This window comes from Triticum urartu, chromosome 7A (genome assembly GCF_056163025.1).
Source record: "Triticum urartu cultivar PI428250 chromosome 7A, HENAU_Tu73, whole genome shotgun sequence".
Taxonomy (NCBI): Eukaryota; Viridiplantae; Streptophyta; class Magnoliopsida; order Poales; family Poaceae; genus Triticum; species Triticum urartu.
Genome location: NC_141879.1, coordinates 740,869,105 through 740,891,643, shown reverse-complemented (window position 1 = coordinate 740,891,643; position 22,539 = coordinate 740,869,105). Strand labels below are relative to the sequence as shown.

General features: G+C 44.7%; 2 pseudogenes; both read right to left on the bottom strand.

Annotated features, from left to right (window-relative positions):
* Nucleotides 1-1,766: 1,766 nt before the first annotated feature.
* LOC125523767 (putative E3 ubiquitin-protein ligase ATL44 pseudogene) lies at nucleotides 1,767-2,882 on the bottom strand (annotated as a pseudogene).
* Nucleotides 2,883-5,037: 2,155 nt separating this feature from the next.
* LOC147962586 (putative E3 ubiquitin-protein ligase ATL44 pseudogene) lies at nucleotides 5,038-5,759 on the bottom strand (annotated as a pseudogene).
* Nucleotides 5,760-22,539: the final 16,780 nt, after the last annotated feature.

The following is a 22,539-nucleotide window of genomic DNA, read 5'->3' as shown; positions in this document are numbered from 1 at the left end:
TTTTGCTTGCACTCGTGACAAGTTAACTATGCTTTTTAATTAGTGTTGCTCTGCCTAGAAAAGTACACGGTATAATCAAGCTTGTCACCACAAAAAAAAAGGAAACCATACTATAGTGACGATACTATTCGAGGAGTAAGTCAAGTTGCAGCCAAAACCAGTGCATGTGTGGAAGATTAGAGACAGCCACACTTGTAATCTCCCTTTAATTTGTGCTTTTCTCAAAAGTGAAAGTGATTAGCCAAGAGCTACCTAGCTCGTCGTTTCACCATGAAATTGAAGACCACAGTCAAGAGTGGGAATGCTCAAAGTGTGTGTACCTACCACCTAACGCTCAGTTATGCGCATTGAGCTAAGGTAATCTTCATATCACTAGTATATATAATAAGATACTATATATGATTCATTCCATACGGGGTTAGTGCGGCTCACACTTCCTATTTAGCCAGGATTACATATATCTTACTGCATTGGGGGTTGATATTGTTAAGATATTGTATCGTAGTATGATATTGTTAGCACCACTCTCATCTTTAATTATAGTGCCACATTACTGGATATGTCCTTATGAGTTATATAACTGTAGCGGGGAGGCCTAACTAACATAGTTTATTGATTCATTTAGTTTCATAACCCTGATGATCACAGAACTATTTGCTAATTAATTTACCCCAGAAATCCACTATATATAAATGAAACGAATGTGAGACATTCATCGCTCAAAGTCACACTTAACTTTTCATACCATTTGATTGTTTGACAATGACTCTGTCAGTTGTTCACTTGCTGCACATGCACCACACTATACATGGAGACTCTAGTTCCCAACACCCAGCCAGCCATGGATATTTCAAAAAACAGATGATTAATCTTTAGCAAGAGAAAAAGATGAATCTTGGAGACAAGACAGTACACTGCACATAAAGGCCTCATGAAGGCCGGCCAAGTGGAGAAATATTTGGATAGAAGCAGATGTATATGCATCTTCTTATCCCCAACTTTAGTTGGCCACCCACCTTTGGCAAAAAGTACATGTTTCCACGGTTTTCCACATACATGCCCGTCATTGCGTAGTGTCATCTACTATGGTATTGTGTAGATGTACCAGTCATGTAGGCACCTGGTTTTTCTTCTTCTGGCCCACATGTTATATAGACATTACTCACTATGCCCAAACAAATATTCACACTGAGTAGAATCAAAATCATAGCTACCAACATATAGTCTTTCGTGAGTGTTTCTTGGGCACCCCCCGCCTCCATGAGCCCTCCTAACATCGAGATGTGGAACACTATGGATAAAAATTTGTTTTGTCCTTGTTTAGAGTTTAGAGTTTTTTTTCAACAATGGGTAGTTTAGAGTTTAAGTTATTTTTTCTGATACTCATTATGTGTGTATGTCTTGATGTTGAGACTATGTCGTAGACATTAAAAGACCTACGGATCCATCGCAGTACTAGTATGCGGTCGTCTGGTCAATACAGAGCTTGTTATGTTCCACTCCTACGGATTCATGACTTCTGATCCAGTGGATTGTTGTCCTGCAGAAATTGTTCTTCCCTATGATTTGTCCTTGCACTTTTTCGTTCAATCTCCACCGGTCGAGCCGGTACATAGTCCGTTTGCTTCAATCAATGGGGAATTGATTCAGATGGAGACTAAAAACTTAATTTGTTGCATGTTGCAATGCTTAGGTTAAAACAAAACAAATTGATAACGACAATAGATTGCTGCCACTCACACAGAACATATTAAAAGCTATTGTCGGACTGTATTTGTGCCCAATAATTTGTTGAAGCATAATTACAAAGAAGAGATTTGTTGTCGCAGAAAGGAAAACAATATGTAGTTCACACTTTAGTTCACCGTACGTGGTTGTATCGTATATTATGCACTTTACAACAAAGCTACTAAACTAGTTGGGTCGACGTACAGCGACTCATTTACCAAACAAAGTAGACGAAGTTGAAGAAAATGAAGCACAAGAACAATAGTGTTACTACTTAACTAAGTACAAGTACAACTCATGTAATTAATTACTAGCTGATGGTAAATACTCGACTAACTAAGAAAATTTCAATTAATTACATAGCCTAACTAGCAAACCGGAGGAAAAGAGAACATAAGAGGAATAAGATAAACTGTTTAAATCAAGAACGTGCTATCTCCACCACCAGCCGGCGCGGCCAGCTCGCCGCACCTCCCGCACCTGTTGTTCCCTGCCACTACGACCACTAGCGTAGGTGCAGGGGCTGGAACAGCAACGATGGAGGCGCGGCAAGAGGGGCAGCTGGCGCAGGTCCGGAGCCAAGCATCAATGCAGAGAACGTGGAAGGCGTGGCCGCAATGCGGGAGAACGCGCATGCTCTCCTCCTCCGCGAACTCGGCTAGGCATATCGCACACTCCGTTGCTGCCGGTTGCGGTGAAGCGACTGTGGCGAAGGAGACGGTGGGGAGCGCGTCAATTGCCTTCTTCTTGAGGCCCTCCGGGGCTGGGTTAGAGAACGAACTGGAGCTGGAGCATCGGTGTCGGCATGCGCACCGGGAAACAAGAGCGAGTCCGAGGACGCAAACGAGCGTGCACATCATTGACGCCAGGATGACCGCCATGTCTGAGTCCACCGTCATCGGCGCTGCCTGCTCCGGCGGTTGCTGTGGTGAAGTAGGCGACGACGACGACGTCCCTCCGGTGCCGGAGGGGGCGAGGGTGGCCGCGCGTTGCAGGACTCTTGCCGGAACGCGCATGGTCTTGTTGTCGCCCGGAATGCTCTGGTGGCTAAGAGCTAGTTTTGACTGGAGCAGATGTGTTGGTCTGAGTTCTGACCGTGGACTGCGAACGCATGGTTTCTTTATAGGGTCAGTGGGGTGGTGGCGCAAGGACCAGTGGGCTCCTGGACAGGCAACCGGGTCCATGCATGCCACTCGAGGATATTTGTCCATGCAACCCTGGCAGCTTGGTTTGTACTATTATCCATTTGGTTTGCTCCATGGAAGGATATTTGTCCATGCCAATCAAGTATCTAGGGACACCACTGTTGTACTGAGTGGTAGTGATCAGTGGTGAAAATAGTAACTAAAAGTCTAATTATAGACCAGCCACTGAACCACAGTATGTGTGAAAAGATGAGACACGCTTTAGCACTTTTTAGATCGTGCTATGCTAAAAAAAACAACAAAATTGTGGTGCTAAGAGCATCTCCAACCAGGGTCATTAAATACTTTCCATAGTTTCGGACGGACAACCGCGGTAATGTCGGGATACGAGAGAAGAAATATGCTATCCAACCAATCTTCCAAATCGTCTTCATATGTTTGAGATGTCCACTCATATGTAAGGAGTAAATGAGGGTGTTCGGACAGCTCACCATGTTAAATTCAGACCAAGTTTCTCTTCCTTTTTTTCTCTTTTTTTCGCTCCTTCTGGTTTCTCCATCCCCACCATTTATATGTTTGTGAATGGACAATTTGAGGTACACAACTGCATCAATAGACAAATAAAGGTTCAATGTGTACATGCCAAACACTGTCTGGTTGTCTTTGTAGACATGTAAGGGGTCAGATTAGGCAAGTCTGATTGGAGATGCTCTGTGTACTTTTCTTATTTGGAAGTGAAGCGGGAAAATAGGTAGATTCGAGGCCCCTTTTTGCCAAAAATCATGTTTTGATCATTTTGAATTAACTATTATTCTCCTTTTCTTTTTTCCAGCGGTGAAGGGTGCTAGTACACGCCTACATGAATGAAACTTCAAGGATTTGTTCGATTTAGTATGGACTATGTGTGGGTTGAGAGGGGGTTGGCAGGGAACTTAGCACAATGCTCTACAAATCCCCTTTTTCAGTAGGCAAGGGCATATATTATTAAAATTGTCCAGTTCTTATTAGACCATCCTTACAAAAATAGAAAATAAAACATATATCTTTGGTTGTATTGGCGTCGTCTTCTTTCCACTCTCACCGGCGGCGCATCATGAGAAAAGCTGGGGAACAGCCTTGAAGCCTGGATAACACTGTTGATGGAGGCTCCAAGAAGTTGCCGGTGGGAGCCAGAAGATGCTATCAACAACAAACCGAGGATTTGCTCGAAGTGGGGAGGGTTGGACAACCATACTAGATATGTCTAGATAGAACCAGTGAGGCCTAACCTCACTAGCTTCCCGGCAAAACCGAAGTTGGTTGTGCTTCAACAAGAAGCCAGAAGTCAGAAGGCCTATGTTGGTTTGGTATACTCTACCAAGTGATAGTAATTGTACGAGAGGAGTGGGTGGCATGGGTCTTGTAGCTAAACGAGTTTAAAGATAAGAAACACGCTTTAACTGACGCTACTGCAGGAGGAGGAAGAAGCCAAGTGGCAGATAGTGCTAGGTATCCAGTGACCAGGCGCATGTATGTAGAAGATTAGAGGGCGAGGCGCGCTTTTAAATCATGCTTTTGTCAAAAGTTAAAGTGAGATACAGAGAGCTGTGAAGCTCGATGGTTTCATCCACTTGCGCAAGACAACGCACGGGGAAAATGATACAAAGAGTGTACACACATCTAGCTATCGCCTACCGGCCGGAGGTCCAGATATATCATGCGCGTTGAGGTAATCTTAATAGTTTATCACTAATTAAGATATACATGCCTGATCCACCCATCCATTCATAGTTAGTGCAATGACTCACTGTCAAGGACTATATATCGTGGACTTAGATTACATGGTAAAGAAAAGGGAAAAGATAAAGCGTTAGAAAGTACCGTGTTTCAACACCAACCCCTTGCTTCATAGGATGGGAGGGATCTTATATCTAAAGAGAAAACTTGATTAGTTGTTCCCAGCTCCCACAAGGAAGAAAAGTTAACTAATTTGCATAATTCCTTTGTGGTACACATATGCATAGTTTGACCAGCTGGATTGGTGAGTAAAGTTACCCCTGATTGGCCGGCCGCTTTTATTTTGAACTTTTCCGCTCTCTATTTCCAGCGCTAGATGGCAATAAAGAGCTAACGTAGAGGAACATGCATATGCGAGTTTCCAAGTTCTTTTCACTCATACAGAGAACAGAAGAGGAATAAGATAAACTGATTAAGGCAAGAACGTGCTATCTCCAACACCAGCCGGCGTGGCTAGCTCGCCGCACCTCCCGCACCTGTTGTTCCCTGCCACTACGACCACTAGCGTAGGTGCAGGGGTTGGAGCAGCAACGATGGAGGCGCGGCAAGAGGGGAAGCTGGCGCAGGTCCGGAGCCAAGCGTCGGTGCAGAGAACATGGAAGGCGTGGCCGCAATGTGGGAGAACGCGCATGCTCTCCCCCTCCGCGAACTCGGCTATGCATATCGCACACTTCGTTGCTGCCGGTTGCGGTGAAGCGGTTGTGGCGAAGGAGACGGTGGGGAGCACTTCAATTGCCTTCTTCTTGAGGCCCTCCCGGGGTGGCGAAGGAGGACGAACTGGAGCTGGAGCGTCGGCTTCGGCATGCGCACCGGGAAGCAAAGCGAGTCTGAGGACGCAAACGAGCGCGCACATCATTGACGCCAGGATGACCGCCATGTCTGAGTCCACCGTCATCGGCTCTGCCTGCCCCGGCGGTTGTTGTGGTGAAGCAGGCGACGACGACGACGTCCCTCCGGTGCCGGAGGGGGCGAGGGCGGTCGCGTGGTGCAGGACTCTTGCCGGAACACGCATGGTCTTGTTGTCGCCCGGAATGCTCTGGTGGCTAAGAGCTAGTTTTGACTCGAGCAGATGTGTTGGTCTGAGTTTGACTGTGGACTGCGAACACATGGTTTTTTTAGGGTAAGTGGGGTGGTGGCGCAAGGACCAGTGGGCTCCTGGATAGGTAACCGAGTCCATGCATGCTACTCGAGGATATTTGTCCATGCAACCCTGGCAGCTTGGTTTGTACTATTATCCTTTTGGTTTGGTCCATGGAAGGATATTTTTCCATGCCAATCAAGTATCTAGGGACACCACTGTTGTACTGAGTGGTAGTGATCAGTGGTGAAAATAGTAACTAAAAGTCTAATTATAGACCAGCCACTGAACCACAGTATGTGTGAAAACATGAGACACGCTTTAGCACTTTTAGATCGTGCCATGCTAAAAAAACAATAAAATTGTGGTGCTTAGAGCATCTCCAACTAGGGAAATTAAATACTTTCCATATATCCGGATGGACAACCGCGGTAGTGCCGGGATACGAGAGAAGAAATATGCTATCCAACCAATCTCCCAAATCGTCTTCATATGTTTAGGATGTCCACTCATATGTAAGGAGAAAATGAGGGTGTTCGGACAGCTTACCATCTTAAATTCAGACCAAGTTTCTCTTCTTTTTTTCTCTCCTTCTGGTTTCTCCATCCCCACCATTTATATGTTTGTGAATGGACAATTTGAGGTACACAACTGCATCAACAGACAAATAAAGGTTCAATGTGTACATGCCAAACACTGTCTGGTTGTCTTTGTAGACATGTAAGGGGTCAGATTAGGCAAGTCTGATTGGAGATGCTCTGTGTACTTTTCTTATTTGGAAGTGAAGCGGGAAAATAGGTAGATTCGAGGCCCCTTTTGACAAAAATCATGTTTTGATCATTTTCAATTAACTATTATTCTCCTTTTCTTTTTTCCAGCGGTGAAGGGTGCTAGTACACGCCTACATGAATGAAACTTCAAGGATTTGTTCGATTTAGTATGGACTATGTGTGGGTTGAGAGGGGGTTGGCAGGGAACTTAGCACAATGCTCTACAAATCCCCTTTTTCAGTAGGCAAGGGCATATATTATTAAAATTGTCCAGTTCTTATTAGACCATCCTTACAAAAATAGAAAATAAAACATATATATATATATATATATATATATATATATATATATATATATATATAGTTGTATTGGCTCGTCTTCTTTCCACTCTCACCGGCGGCGCATCATGAGAAAAGCTGGGGAACAGCCTCGAAGCCAGGATAACACTGTTGATGGAGGCTCCAAGAAGTTGCTGGTGGGAGCCAGAAGATGCTATCAACAACAAACAGAGGATTTGCTCGAAGTGGGGAGGGTTGGACAACCATACTAGATATGTCTAGATAGAACCAGTGAGGCCTAACCTCACTAGCTTCCCGACAAAACCGAAGTTGGTTGTGCTTCAACAAGAAGCCAGAAGTCAGAAGGCCTATGTTGGTTTGGTATACTCTACCAAGTGATAGTAATTGTACGAGAGGAGTGGGTGGCATGGGTCTTGTAGCTAAATGAGTTTCAAGATAAGAGACACGCTTTAACTGACGCTACTGCATGAGGAGGAAGAAGCCAAGTGGCAGATAGTGCTAGGTATCCAGTGACCAGGCGCATGTATGTAGAAGATTAGAGGGCGAGGCGCGCTTTTAAATCATGCTTTTGTCAAAAGTTAAAGTGAGATACAGAGAGCTGTGAAGCTAGATGGTTTCATCCACTTGAGCAAGACAACGCACAAGGAAAATGATACAAAGTGTGTGTGCACACATCTAGCTATCGCCTACCGGCCGGTGATCCAGATATATCATGCGCGTTGAGGTAATCTTAATAGTTTATCACTAATTAAGATATACATTCCTGATCCACCCATCCATTCATAGTTAGTGCAATGACTCACTGTCAAGTACTATATATGGTGGACTTAGATTACATGGTAAAGAAAAGGGAAAAGATAAAGTGTTAGAAAGTACCGTCTTTCAACACCAACCCCTTGCTTCATAGGATGGGAGGGATCTTATATCTAAAGAGAAAACTTGATTAGTTGTTCCCAGCTCCCACAAGGAAGAAAAGTTAACTAATTTGCATAATTCCATTGTGGTACACATATGCGTAGTTTGACCACCTGGATTGGTGAGTAAAGTTCCCCCTGATTGGCCGACCGCTTTTAATTTGAACTTTTCCGCTCCCTATTTCCAGCGCTAGACGGCAATAAATAGCTAATGTAGAGGAACATGCATATGCGAGTTTCCAAGTTCTTTTCACTCATGCTAGATTATGCATGATACTACTAGCTCTTGTCTTTTTTGTATTGGCAGTGAGCTTGCTTTCATGATATGAACAAAATAATCTTTTTTTCATTAATTTGTTTATGCTATATAGATTGAAAAAGGGGGGAAGTGAAATCACAGTGAGATAGTATGGGCCTTAAATTTTCCTTGATATTTGTGTCAAGGAAGTAAATGCAAATAACCATGACAAAGATGGATGTTTCACCAACCTTGGGTATGCGAATTTGATAAAGATTTTTTTAGCTCTTTGACTGCACGAAGAAATATTATGAGTGCAGGCAATTTCATTATTATTGAAATGTACTAAAATAGATTACATTTGTTGGAAGACTTTGAATGAAAACGCAACCGGATCAAGGCTAAGTGACCGCGTTAGTAGGGACTAATTGGAGAAATGCTTTAAATCTCATTTTCTAGGTGTGCTTCTATCCAAAGTGGAAGTGAAATGCAAAAGAGCTATCGATACACATATTTCCAAATTGGAGACATGCTTTAAATCTCATTTTCTAGGTGAGATTTAAAGCATGTCTCCACCTCCAAGAGCAAAACGATACAAAGTGCATGTACCCACTTAGGTATAGCCTACTATAGATCTTATTATGCGTGTTGAGGTAATCTAAATATTTATCACTCAGATATACATGATCTAACCAGAGTTAGTGCGACATCAAGGATTGCCTATCTACCTATCTAGAGCATTGTCTAATCCTCATTGTTAAATTTTTTTGGCTGGTCACCATTTTCGGCATTAGATGAGAAAGAGAAGAAGATGGAGGGAGAGGAACATATGCAAGTTGCAATAAAGACCTTTTTGACTCAAATGGCCATTGATGATACTAGTAGCTTGTCTTAATTAATCAGTCGATCAACTTGACAATGTATATATAGTGCAGTTTAAAGAAAGCTTCTATCTCTCTATCTATCTATGGTGCGGCATCTCGTCGTGTTATATATGATTGATCCCCTATTATCGGTTAGGTTGTCTCTCCATGCGTGCTTGATTAGTTAGTCAACAAACTGAGTCCATTCCTCTGCTCTAGCCGCCGGCCTGCATGCTACTCTCACTATGAGTACCTCTCATGCACCAACTTTCACTAGTGTGGCTACATGTGATCAGACATGCACGTACCTCACATGGGATTATTTTGGTTCGAACAGACTGCAGACACCTAATCCATGGACACAATTTGGTGTCAAAAATCAGAATGATCACAAGATTGTTAATCTGGCCATGTGATACTTCCATTTTGCATCATGCTTTTATATTGATATTTATTGCATTATGGGCTGTTATTTCACATTATGTCACAATACTTATGGCTATTCTCTCTTATTTTATAAGGTTTACATAAGGAGGGCGAATGCCGGCAGCTGGAATTCTGGGCTGGAAAAGGAGCAAATATTAGAGACCTATTCTGAACAACTCCAAAAGTCCTAAAACTCCACGGAATACCTTATAATAAATAATGAAAAATCCTCGCCAAAGATGAAGACCAGGGGGCCCACACCCTGTCCACGAGGGTGGGGGGCGCCCCCCCCTAGGGTGCGCCCTACCTCGTGGGCCCCCTGGTGGCTCTCCGACGACCATCTTCTGCTATATGAAGTCTTTCGTCGAGAAAAAACCCAGAAGCAACCTTTCGGGATGAAACTCCGCCGCCACGAGGCGGAACCAATCTAGGGCTCCGGCAGAGCTGTTCTGCCGGGGAAACTTCTCTCCTGGAGGGGGAAATCATCGCCATCGTCATCACCAACGCTCCTCTCATCGGGAGAGGGCAATCTCCATCAACATCTTCATCAGCACCATCTCATCTCAAAACCCTAGTTCATCTCTTGTATCCAATTCTTGTCTCCAAGTCCGGGATTGGTGCTAGTAGTGTTAATTACTCCTTGTAGTTGATGCTAGTTGGTTTAATTGGTGGAAGATCATATGTTCAGATCCTTTATGCATATTATTATTCCTCTGATTATGAACATGAATATGCTTTTTGAGTAGTTATGTTTGTTCCTGAGGACAAGGGAGAAGTCTTGCTATTAGTAGTCATGTGAATTTGGTATTCGTTCGATATTTTGATGATATGTATGTTGTCTAGCCTCTAGTGGTGTTATGTGAACGTCGACTACATAACACTTCACCATTATTTGGGCCTAGAGGAAGGCATTGGGAAGTAATAAGTAGATGATGGGTTGCTAGAGTGACAGAAGCTTAAACCCTAGTTTATGCGTTGCTTCGTAAGGGGTTGATTTAGATCCATATGTTTCATGCTATGGTTAGCTTTACCTTAATACTTTTGTTGTAGTTGCGGATGCTTGCAATAGAGGTTAATCATAAGTGGTATGCTTGTTCAAGTAAGAACAACACCCAAGCACCGGTCCACCCACATGTCAAATTATCAAAGTACCGAATGCGAATCATATGAACGTGATGAAAACTTGCTTGACGATATTCCCATGTGTCCTCGGGAGCGCTTTTCCTTATATAAGAGTTTGTCCAGGCTTGTCCTTTGCTACAAAAAGGATTGGGCCACCTTGCTGCACTTTATTTACTTTTGTTACTTGTTGCTCGTTACAAATTATCTTATCACAAAACTATCTGTTACCACTTATTTCAGTACTTGCAGAGAATACCTTGCTGAAAACCGCTTATCATTTCCTTCTGCTCCTCGTTGGGTTCGACACTCTTACTTATCGAAAGGACTACGATAGATCCCCTATACTTGTGGGTCATCAAGACTCTTTTCTGGCGCCGTTGCCGGGGAGTGAAGCGCCTTTGGTAGGTGGAATTTGGTAAGGAAAAATTTATATAGTGTGCTAAAATTTACTGTCACTTGTTACTATGGAAAGTAATCTTCTGAGGGGCTTGTTCGGGGTATCTTCACCCCGAATAGTAGAGCAAAGAGTTGCTCCTCAACCTACTGAACCTATTGAAAATGAAACTCCTTATGAGTATCCTTCGGGTATGATAGAAAAACTGCTAGCTAATCCTTTTACACGAGATGGAACAAAGCATCCTGATGAACACCTAATATATGTGGATGAAGTTTGCAGATTATTTAAGCTTGCAGGTATACCCGATGATGTTGCTAAGAAGAAGGTCTTCCCTTTATCTTTGAAGGGAGACGCATTGACATGGTATAAGCTATGTGATGATACGAGATCATGGAACTATAGAAGATTGAAATTGGAATTTCATCAAAAGTATTACCCTATGCATCTTGTTCATCGTGACCGCAATTATATATATAATTTTTGGCCTCGCGAAGGCGAAAGCATTGCTCAAGCTTGGGGGAGGCTTAAATCAATGTTATATTCATGACCCAATCATGAGCTCCCAAGAGAAACAATTCTTCAAAAAAATTATGCTCGGCTCTCTGAAAATAATCGCACCATGCTCGATACTTCTTGTGCTAGCTCTTTTATGATGAAGACTATTGGATTTAGATGGGATTTATTGGATAGAATTAAACGCAACTCTGAAGATTGGGATCTCGATGAAGGTAAGGAGTTAGGTATGACACCTAAGTTTGATTGTGTTAAATCTTTTATGGATACCGATATTTTCCGTAAGTTTAGCACTAAATATGGACTTGATTCTGAGATAGTAGCTTCTTTCTGTGAATCTTTTGCTACTTATGTTGATCTCCCTAAGGAGAAGTGGTTTAAATATCATCCTCCCATAGAAGTAAAAGTAGCTACACGTATTAAAGTTGAAGAAAAGACTGTCACTTATAATGATCCTATTGTTCCTACTTGTTATGTTGAGAAACCACCTTTCCCTGTTAGGATAAAGGATCATGCTAAAGCTTCAACTGTGGTTCGTAAAAGCAATATTAAAACATATACACCTCCTGAGCAAGTTAAAGTTGAACCTAATATTGCTATTGTTAAAGATCTCTTGTCTGATAATACAGATGGGCATGTTATTTACTTCTGTAATGAAACTGCTAGAATTGCTAAACCCCGTGATACAGATAAACCTAGACCTGTGGTAGGCATGCCTGTTATTTCTGTTAAAATAGGAAATCATTGTTATCATGGCTTATGTGATATGGGTGCTAGTGCTAGTGCAATACCTATTGACTTATACAAAGAAATTATGCATGACATTGCACCTGTTGAGTTAGAAGGAATTGATGTCAATATTGAACTTGCTAATAGAGATACTATTTCACCAATGGGAATTGTTAAATATGTTGAAGTCTTGTGTGGGAAAACTAAATATCCTGCTAATTTTCTTGTTCTTGGTTCCCCACAAGATAGCTTTTGTCCCATTATAGTTGGTAGACCCTTCTTGAATATTGTTAATGCTACCATAGATTGCACAAGTGATGTTGTTATTGTCGGCTTAGATGATATGACTCATGAGTTTAATTTCTCTAAATTTAGTAAACAGCACCGTGAAGAAGAATTGCCTAGTAAGGATGAAATTATTGGTCTTGCTTCTATTGCCGTACCTCCTAGTGATCCTTTAGAACAATATTTGCTAGACCATGAGAATGATATGTTTATGAATGAAAGAAGGGAAATAGATGAAGTATTCTTTAAACAGGAACCTATTCTGAAACACAATTTGCCTGTTGAAATCCTAGGGGATCCCCCTCCACCTAAGGGTGATCCCGTGTTTGAGCTTAAACCGTTGCCAGATAATCTTAAATATGCTTATCTTGATGAAAAGGAGATATATCCTGTTATTATTAGTGCTAACCTTTCAGAGCATGAATAAGAAAGATTATTGAAAACTCTGAAGAAGCACCGTGCTGCTATTTTGGATATACTCTTGATGATCTTAAGGGCATTAGTCCCACTCTATGTCAACATAAAATAAATTTGGAAGCAGATGCCAAACCAGTTTGTGATCCTCAACGACGTCTGAATCCTAAAATGAAAGAAGTGGTAAGAAAAGAAATACTAAAGCTTCTGGAGGCAGGTATAATGTATCCCGTTGCTGATAGTCAGTGGGTAAGTCATGTTCATTGTGTCCCTAAGAAGGGAGGTATTACTGTTGTTCCTAATGATAAAGATGAATTGATTCCATAGAGAATTATTACAGGTTATAGGATGGTAATTGATTTCCGCAAATTAAATAAGGCTACTAAGAAAGATCATTACCCCTTACCTTTTATCGATCAAATGCTAGAAAGATTATGCAAACATACACATTACTGCTTTCTAGATGGTTATTCTGGTTTCTCTCAAATACCTGTGTCGGCTAAAGATCAATCAAAGACTACTTTTACATGCCCTTTTGGTACTTTTGCTTATAGACGTATGCCTTTTGGTTTATGTAATGCACCTGCTACCTTTCAAAGATGCATGATGGCTATATTCTCTGACTTTTGTGAAAAGATTTGTGAGGTTTTCATGGACGACTTTTCCGTCTATGGATCTTCTTTTGATGATTGCTTGAGCAATCTTGATCGAGTTTTGCAGAGATGTGAAGAAACTAATCTTGTCTTGAATTGGGAAAAGTGCCACTTTATGGGTAATGAAGGTATTGTCTTGGGGCATAAAGTTTCTGAAAGAGGTATTGAAGTTGATAAAGCCAAGGTTGATGCTATTGAAAAGATGCCGTGTCCCAAGGACATCAAAGGTATAAGAAGTTTCCTTGGTCACGCCGGATTTTATAGGAGGTTCATTAAGGACTTCTACAAAATTTCTCGGCCTCTGACTAATTTATTACAAAAAGATATACCATTTGTCTTTGATGATGATTGTGTAGATGCATTTGAAATACTTATGAAAGCATTAGTCTCTGCACCTATTGTCCAGCCACCTGATTGGAATTTACCCTTTGAAATTATGTGTGATGCTAGCGATTATGCTGTAGGTGTTGTTCTAGGGAAAAGAGTTGATAAGAAATTAAATGTTATCCATTATGCTAGTAAGACTCTAGACAATGCTCAAAGAAATTATACTACTACTGAAAAAGAACTTTTAGCAGTTGTATTTGCTTGTGATAAGTTCAGACCTTATATTGTTGATTCTAAAGTAACTATCCACACTGATCATGCTGCTATTAAATATCTTATGGAGAAGAAAGATGCTAAACCTAGACTTATTAGATGGGTTTTCTTGCTACAAGAATTTGATTTGCATATTGTTGATAGAAGAGGAGCTGAGAACCCTGTTGCAGACAACTTATCTAGGTTAGAGAATGTTCTTGACGACCCAGTACCTATTGATGATAGCTTTCCTGATGAACAATTAAATGTCATAAGTACTTCTCGTAGTACTCCTTGGTATGCTGATTATGCTAATTACATTGTTGCTAAATTCATACCACCTAGCTTCACATACCAACAAAAGAAAAAGTTCTTCTATGATTTGAGACATTACTTTTGGGATGACCGACATCTTTATAAAGAAGGAGTAGATGGTGTTATTAGACGTTGTGTACCTGAGCATGAACAGGAACAGATCCTACGCAAGTGCCACTCCGAAACTTATGGAGGACACCACGCGGGAGATAGAACTGCACATAAGGTATTGCAATCCGGTTTTTATTGGCCTACTCTCTTCAAGGATGCCCGTAAGTTTGTCCTATCTTGTGATGAATGTCAAAGAATTGGTAATATTAGTAGACGTCAAGAACTGCCTATGAATTATTCACTTGTTATTGAACCGTTTGATGTTTGGGGCTTTGATTATATGGGACATTTTCCTGCCTCTAATGGATATACACATATTTTAGTTGCTGTTGATTACGTTACTAAGTGGGTAGAAGCTATTCCAACTAGTAGTGCTGATCATAACACTTCTATTAAAATGCTTAAAGAAGTTATTTTTCCGAGGTTTGGAGTCCCTAGATATTTAATGACTGATGGTGGTTCACATTTTATTCATGGTGATTTCCGTAAAATGCTTGCTAAATATGACGTCAATCATAGAATTGCATCTCCATATCACCCACAGTCTAGTGGTCAAGTAGAATTGAGTAATAGGGAACTCAAATTAATTTTGCAAAAGACTGTCAATAGGTCTAGAAAGAATTGGTCCAAGAAACTTGATGATGCATTATGGGCCTATAGAACTGCATATAAAAATCCTATGGGTATGTCTCCGTATAAAATGGTATATGGAAAAGCATGTCACTTACCTCTCGAACTAGAACATAGGGCATAGTGGGCTATTAAAGAGCTCAACTATGATTTCAAACTTGCCGGTGAAAAGAGGTTATTTGATATTAGCTCTCTTTATGAATGGAGAACCCAAGTGTCGGTGTCAAAACCGGCGGATCTCGGGTAGGGGGTCCCGAACTGTGCGTCTAGGCCGGATGGTAACAGGAGGCAAGGGACACGAAGTTTTACCCAGGTTCGGGCCCTCTCGATGGATGTAAAACCCTACGTCCTGCTTGATTAATATTGATGATATGGGTAGTACAAGAGTAGATCTACCACGAGATCGGAGAGGCTAAACCCTAGAAGCTAGCCTATGGTATGATTGTTGTTGTCTATGTTGTCCTATGGACTAAAACCCTCCGGTTTATATAGACACCGGAGAGGGCTAGGGTTACACAAAGTCGGTTACAATGGTAGGAGATCTGAATATCCGTATCGCCAAGCTTGCCTTCCACGCCAAGGAAAGTCCCTTCCGGACACGGGACGAAGTCTTCAATCTTGTATCTTCATAGTCCAGGAGTCCGGCCGAAGGTATAGTCCGGCTATCCGGACACCCCCTAATCCAGGACTCCCTCAGTAGCCCCTGAACCAGGCTTCAATGACGACGAGTCCGGCGCGCAGATTGTCTTCGGCATTGCAAGGCGGGTTCCTCCTCCAAGTACTTCATAGAAGATTTTGAACACGAAGATAGTGTCCGGCTCTGCAAAATAAGTTTCCACATATTACCAAAGAGAGAATAATATTTACAGAAATCTAATCTGCTGACGTATTCCGTTGTGTGATATCGCACCACGGCCAAGCCTTTCTCCGAATCGTTTTATTACCCCACCTCAGCGTGTTATGCGAGGCGGTTTCCTTGGCACGTCTTATTAAAGCAGAGATCATGTCCCCTTATTCTCTCATCAATACGGGCGTGGGTAACCCAACCGCTTCTGGGACTCCTAGATTATAGGCAAGTCCAAACGGACACGGAGAGGACGCTTGATATTCACCCTCTTTATAAAGGGGCAAGGCTTTTTATTTTTCCTCCCGTGCTCAATCGAATCCTTCCCCCGCCTCAAGCTCAAACGCCCAAAGCCCAGGTCAGGTGCTCCGAACCTTCAGTTATGTCCGGATCTAACCTTCAAGGCCGATGGGTACCTTCCTCCGTCAAGGAAGAAGACATCAAAAAGTTGAGGGAGGCCAGATATCTGACCGCCGAGATTTTGCATCGGCTGCCTCCCCAGGGGCAGGCCGTCCCTTCCCCCGAACCCAACGAGAGCGTCGTGTTCGTCTCCCACTTCCTCCGAGGTCTAGGCCTCGCTTTGGATCCTTTCGTCAGGGGCTTGATGTTTTACTACGGGCTAGATTTCCATGATCTAGCTCCGGACTCCTTTCTTCATATCACGACATTTATCGTTGTGTGCGAGGCCTTCCTCCGGGTTACCCCTCACTTTGGCCTATGGCTCAAGACCTTTGAAGTAAAGCCGAAGATGATCGAGGGGCAACATGCGGCGTGTGGAGGTGCCTCAATACGCAAGATGAAGGGAGCTTCATGGCCCAAAGGATCCATCCCAGAGGTATCTGAATTGTGGCAACATGAGTGGTTCTATATCACGGCTCCTAGAAGTGCCAAGTGGGCGGCCGCCCCCGTTTTCCGCTTGGGCCCTCCACCACAACTGATGTCGTGGATTAGCAGAGGACTGAGCTGGCATCCAGCAAAGGACGTGCCTATACTGCAAAGCCGCATTCGAGATCTCTTCAATGGAGATCTCAGTTTGATTGTGGTGATACAAGTCATGCTGGTCCGTCAAGTCCAGCCTTGCAAACGCCGGCCCCTTCGCTTGTGGGAGTTCAATCCCGAGGGACCGCTTGTCATTCAAAATTTCCTCGGCCTGACGCACGAGGAGACGTACAAGTCATTCTTCGGACCTCAAGTGGATTGTCCGGAAATCACCGAGGACGTGGGCCTGAGTTGTAACCGCGCCGCCGAACAGGTAAGGCATCTTCCGGCCGAACATACTATCTCTCCTTTGCTACAAAGTTATTTCAGAGAGTTCGCTTTTTGACCAGGACTGGCTAACAAAGGCGAAGTTGATTCGGTGTTCGGCCCCCCTCCCCGAGGGTTTGGAAAATCCGGTATTGGAAAAGATGCTCCAAGCCGCACCTTGCCCGGAGCCCTTGAAGGAAGATACTGCGGAGGGTAATACGGGCGGGCGCGGCCCCCAACGCTGCCCATTGTAACCGAGGGAGCGAGCATCTTCATGAAGGAAGACGGCCAGAAGAGGAAAAGGACTGCGCCCGGGGATTCGGAAGCCGAGGCTCCCAAACGGGAGAAGAAATCTCCCACAGGGGGTCCTACCTTGGGGGGTGCTGTTGCCGCACAAAGTCCGCAGGGGGGATCAATTCTCCTGCGAGTCATAAGTGACCCGAAATACTTTAACAGTATAGATATGCCATCTTTTTCTTCTGAGAAAATAACCACCGCCTATATTTTTGCAGTTCGGGCCTTAGCCCCTCTCAAATGAGCTCGTCTTCGGGGGATCTTCTTCCAGAGATGATGGAGAGCGAAACGCCTCCTCCAGACTCCTCCGCTCCAGAAGCGGGCGACCCTGAAGTGTCGTCGCGGAGGGCCTCTCCGAACCGGGTGAGGCCAGAAGATAATCCCATTGACCCCCGAAGCTCCCAGTGTCCGGCTCCAGAAGAGAGCAGGAAAAAGAGTCCGGCACCGTCTAGTGTGTGATCGGATGTTTTGAGGGAGTTGGTGGGCGAGCGGCCATCTCAGATGAACGCCGTATGCTGATGGATACGGTGGTGGAGAGAATCGCGTCCGCTGAAAGAGGATTGCATGAAGCTTTTATGAGTCTACTGACAGGCTTTGAGGTATGTAAAATAATGTATGATAGTCCTGCACATGCTAGGCGTGCCCTGTGTAGATAGTAGCCCCTAAGACTCTGGTTGTCGTCGAAAACGATGATGAACAGAGGATCGTATTCTCAGGTAATAACCATACTGCCTTTATGTGCAAGTGATGGAAACTCCGGTGGCTGGCCGGACTGGCAATTTTGCTCATTTAAAACGGCAGTTAGATGCGGCAGACGCCGACATCGAGCTTGTTAACAAAAGGCTTGACGAGGCACAGGGTAAGTGTCATTATTTGGTAAACGCCGCATAGTAAGAGCAGCATGAAGCCAGTATCTTTAATATGTTATGACTGCAGATGGAGCTGCCACTGTTGAAGCCTTGCGGGCGGAACTTGCCCGAGCCAAGGAACAAGCGAGATTGGGTAATGCGGCTGCTTTGAAGGCGGCCGAAGATTTGCGAGCTGAGAAGGCCACGCATGGCGAGAGCCGAGACAAGATGGCCAAGATGGCCATAGAATTGAAAGCCACCGCCGACCGTTGCCGGGTCCTTGAAAAGGAAAACCAAGCGAAGGCATCGGACCTTGAGAAGGATGCTGCGACGAAAAAAGACCTCCGCTCTGCTATGAGGGCAAAGAAGGAGGAGCTGAGGGAAGTCGGGGATATTGTGGCTGGGAAATCCTTTATGTTGCAGAGGAAGTTCGGAGATCCACGGTATGCCCCTCTGGATCGGCTATGGAGTTCGGAGGATGTGTATATGGATTTGGCAGCGAGCGTTGCCGATGCGGCCAAGTACTTCCAGAGTCAAACGAACCATGAAGTAGACCAACTGTTTTGGAAACAATTCCATTCTCCCGAGCGTCCGCTTTCATTGACTGATCAATTAGCTGAATGGGCCGAACTAAATAGGTTGTCCGGACTCTCCATGAGGTCTGTTGTGGATCAGCTATGGCCGGAAAGGTCAAAACCGAACAGCTATTTCAGCTTGGTGCAGCAGTTCCTTGACGTGGTGCCGCGCATTAATGCGATGAAGAGGTCGGCGTGCATAGAGGGCGCACGAATGGCCTTTGCCCGTGTTAAAGCATACTGGGCGGAGATGGATGCTACCACTATTGCAGCGCGGGATTCGACCATAGGTCGAAGGGCTGCTGAGCACTACTTTGAGGAAGTTATTGAGGGTGCTCGTTTGATAGAGACACAATGCTCAAAAAATATTATGTTTGAGTGATATGTAATCTCATTGTAAGCGAAATGCTTTTATAAATTTTCATAAGGCTATTTTTATACTTTTGCCTGAAAGTAATATGATGCCTCCTGGGCGGCCGTTTATGTATACATGTGTATAACCTGAAAGATTGCAGTCGTTGGCTTCAACCCCCATGCATATAATACGGAGGTGCTCGCAAAAACACGCATTCACACTTAACCCAACGTCTTGGTCCTATAAAGGAGGTGATAGCGGAGCAAGCGAGGCAACCGGACTATAACGCTTTAACACTTTCACTTAGCCATAGGAGTTTGATAGTGGGGCTACTAGATAGCCCCTGGTGGCTCCGCACTCTCCCGATCCCGGGGTGCGTACATGCCTGGCCGGAAGAAGGCCCTTCGTTAAGGTGGAGGAATTCTAACATTCCCATAGGTCATCGAGTGGTTGACCAGTCTCACGCTATATCATGACAGTCAGTTTTCGGCTTTCTCTACTGAGGTGCTCGTCCGGATGAATGAGGGCACAATCGCAGTAGTTCTCCTGGTGCTACCTTAGCCGGTAAAGCGGAACATAAGGCACCAAAACACAGGAGCCGGGCAAACCCAACATTTGACCGAAGACAATGATTCGGAGCTGATGCATATAGGGCCAAACTCGCGACGCCGAACACTCCCTAAGGTATTCGGTCTTTGTGGTATAAACCGGGCCTAAAGAATTGCCTTTGTAAGAATCCCCTTGTGTCCAGGTACGTGCATTGTTCTGGCGTGGCCACATGCCAAGACGTCAGCATCCTTCTCAATGGTGGATATGTATCAACAAGAGATAGTAAAAAAGGTTTACGCAGGGTCTTAATCTAAAAAGAATCCTTGGGGCGGGTCCCTGTTGCACGTCTGCGCCTGTGTCTCCGTTGTGCCATATCCCGGACGGGTGTAGCACGATGATTATCTGTAAAAGAGAGGAATTTAGGTGAAAAAGGTTGTCGTGAAAAAAGATAGTTTTCTAAAGAAACCACGTGTAATTCAAGATGAGAAGAAATTGCCACTTGTCTGCGCGCGTTGAGCCCCTTGTATTGAAAAATAGGGGTGTGACCATTTATTCGGTATAAGTAGTGACGCCGAACTTGATTAGTTGTGTCTGAGGTCTTGACGACCTGTTGGATGCTTTCGCTGGTCCGGGCGCCTTTAGTGTGCGGCTGCCAAGGCAGCCTCACTCTCTTCAGCACGCAGAGATCGCTCGATATTTCCGTGCACTGAAATGATGCCACGTGGACCGGGCATCTTGAGTGTGAGGGAGGCGTAGTGTGGTATTGCATTAAAGCGAGCGAAAGCTTCGCGTCCGAGCAGTGCTTGATGGCCGCTTTGAAACGGAGCGATGTGGAAAGTTAAATGCTCGTGATGGAAGTTATCGGGGGAGCCGAATATAACTTGTAGTAGGAGGGAGCCCGTGCAACGAGCCCCTGGGCCTGGCGTTACTCCTTTAAAGGTAGTATTGCTATGGCGAATATGTGTTGGGTCTAACCCCATCCCACGGATTGTATCCTGATATATTAGGTTTAGGCTGCTGCCGCCGTCCATCAAGACTCGTGTGAAGTGATGTCCGCCAATTACTGGGTCTAATACCAGGGCAGCCCATCCTGCGTGTCGGATACTTGCTGAGTAATCGCGATGGTCGAAAGTGATCGGTTGAAATGGCCAGTGGCAGGACTTCATGGTGATAGGCGCTTGGGTATATTTTTCTGGGAGTGCCGCATTGTTTTTTCTCTTGATCACGTGTAACACGTTTACTGTTTTGACTTCGGGTGGAAATTTCTTTTGTTCCCCCTTGTCTTGCTAGGGAGGTTCGTCCTCGTCTTCACTTGGTGTATCCTCCCCCTTGTGTACGGCATTGAGCTTGCCGGACTGCTTGAAGACCCAACATTCTCTGTGGGTATGATTAGCAGGTTTGCCAGGGGTACTATGGATCTGACATACTTGGTCCAGAATTTTGTTGAGGATGGACTGTTCATCCCTGGTGCCTTTGGGGGCGGCTTTTGACCTGGCCGAGAGGCTTTGAATCCGGCATTTACTGTCGTGCCCTTCGTGCTATCTTCTTTATTCCGGCGTTTGTTATTGCTGTTGCGCCATGATTTCCCGTTTCCATCTCTAACTTCAGATGTACTGGGGTCACTGGTGCTGCATCTGGCTAGCCAGTTGTCCTCACCCGCGCAAAAGCGGGTCATGAGGTTTGTTAATGCGGCCATCGTTCTCGGCTTATTTTGGCCGAGGTGTCTGGCGAGCCATTCGTCACGGACGCTATGCTTGAAAGCCGCTAAGGCTTCGGCGTCCGGACAGTCGACAATCTGGTTCTTTTTAGTAAGAAACCTATTCCAAAGCTTTCAGGCTGACTCTCCATGCTGTTGAGTTATATGACTCAGATCATCCGCATCCGGAGGTCGGACATAAGTCCCTTGAAAATTTGCCTGAAAGGCGTCTTCGAGCTCTTCCCAACTTCCAATGGAGCTTTCGGGGAGGCCTTTGAGCCAGTGACGAGCTGGCCCTTTGAGTTTGAGGGGTAAGTACTTGATGGTGTGGAGATCATCTCCTCGAGCCATATGGATATGAAGGATGTAGTCCTCAATCCAGACCCCAGGGTCTGTTGTTCCGTCGTATGCCTCTATGTTTACGGGCTTGAATCCCTCTAGAAATTCATGGTCCAGCACCTCATCGGTGAAACATAGGGGGTGTACAGCACCCCTGTAGCTGGGTGTGCCGCGTTGTTCGGATGTTTGTTGTGTTGCGTTTTATGCTAGGGCGCGCTTGCGTGGTCCATAGATGGATCTTGTTGCACCGTCCTTTGGGTGCGAGCCCTCGCCTAGGTCACGTGTTGTATAGTGAGCGGCGTCGAATGCCGTTCTGTGTTGGTAGAGGGGTCGTCTATCCGACCAGGTGACTGCTTTGATATTTGGTTGTGGGGGTCTGAGACCTCCTCATCGAATTCGTGTAGCAGCTTCCACTTTGGGTAGCTCTTGGAGGGGCGATTGTCGCCGTACTTTGCTGCAGTGTGGATTATTTTGCTCCATCTGAATTGGAGTGTGTTTTGCGCGGCCTTGAGCCTTCGCTTCTGCTTTTTAAGTCTCCTCGCGGTGGCAACGAGCCTTTTACGGGCATTCTGCTGCTCCGAGTGCCTGTCCGGCGTTATGTCGTCCGGACCATTATCCTTGGTAGGATTTGTTTGTTCGGTTTGATTATCCGGATTGCCGTTGTCCGGCAGTGGTTCGCCCTGCTCCAGCGCTGGGTCTGTGTGATCGCTATTTCTGTCGAGGTGGGATTTGGGGCGGCGCTTGCGTCGCCGCTTTGACTGCTTTTCGAGGGAACAATCCTTCGGTGCGTCCTTCCGCTCCTCGTCGTC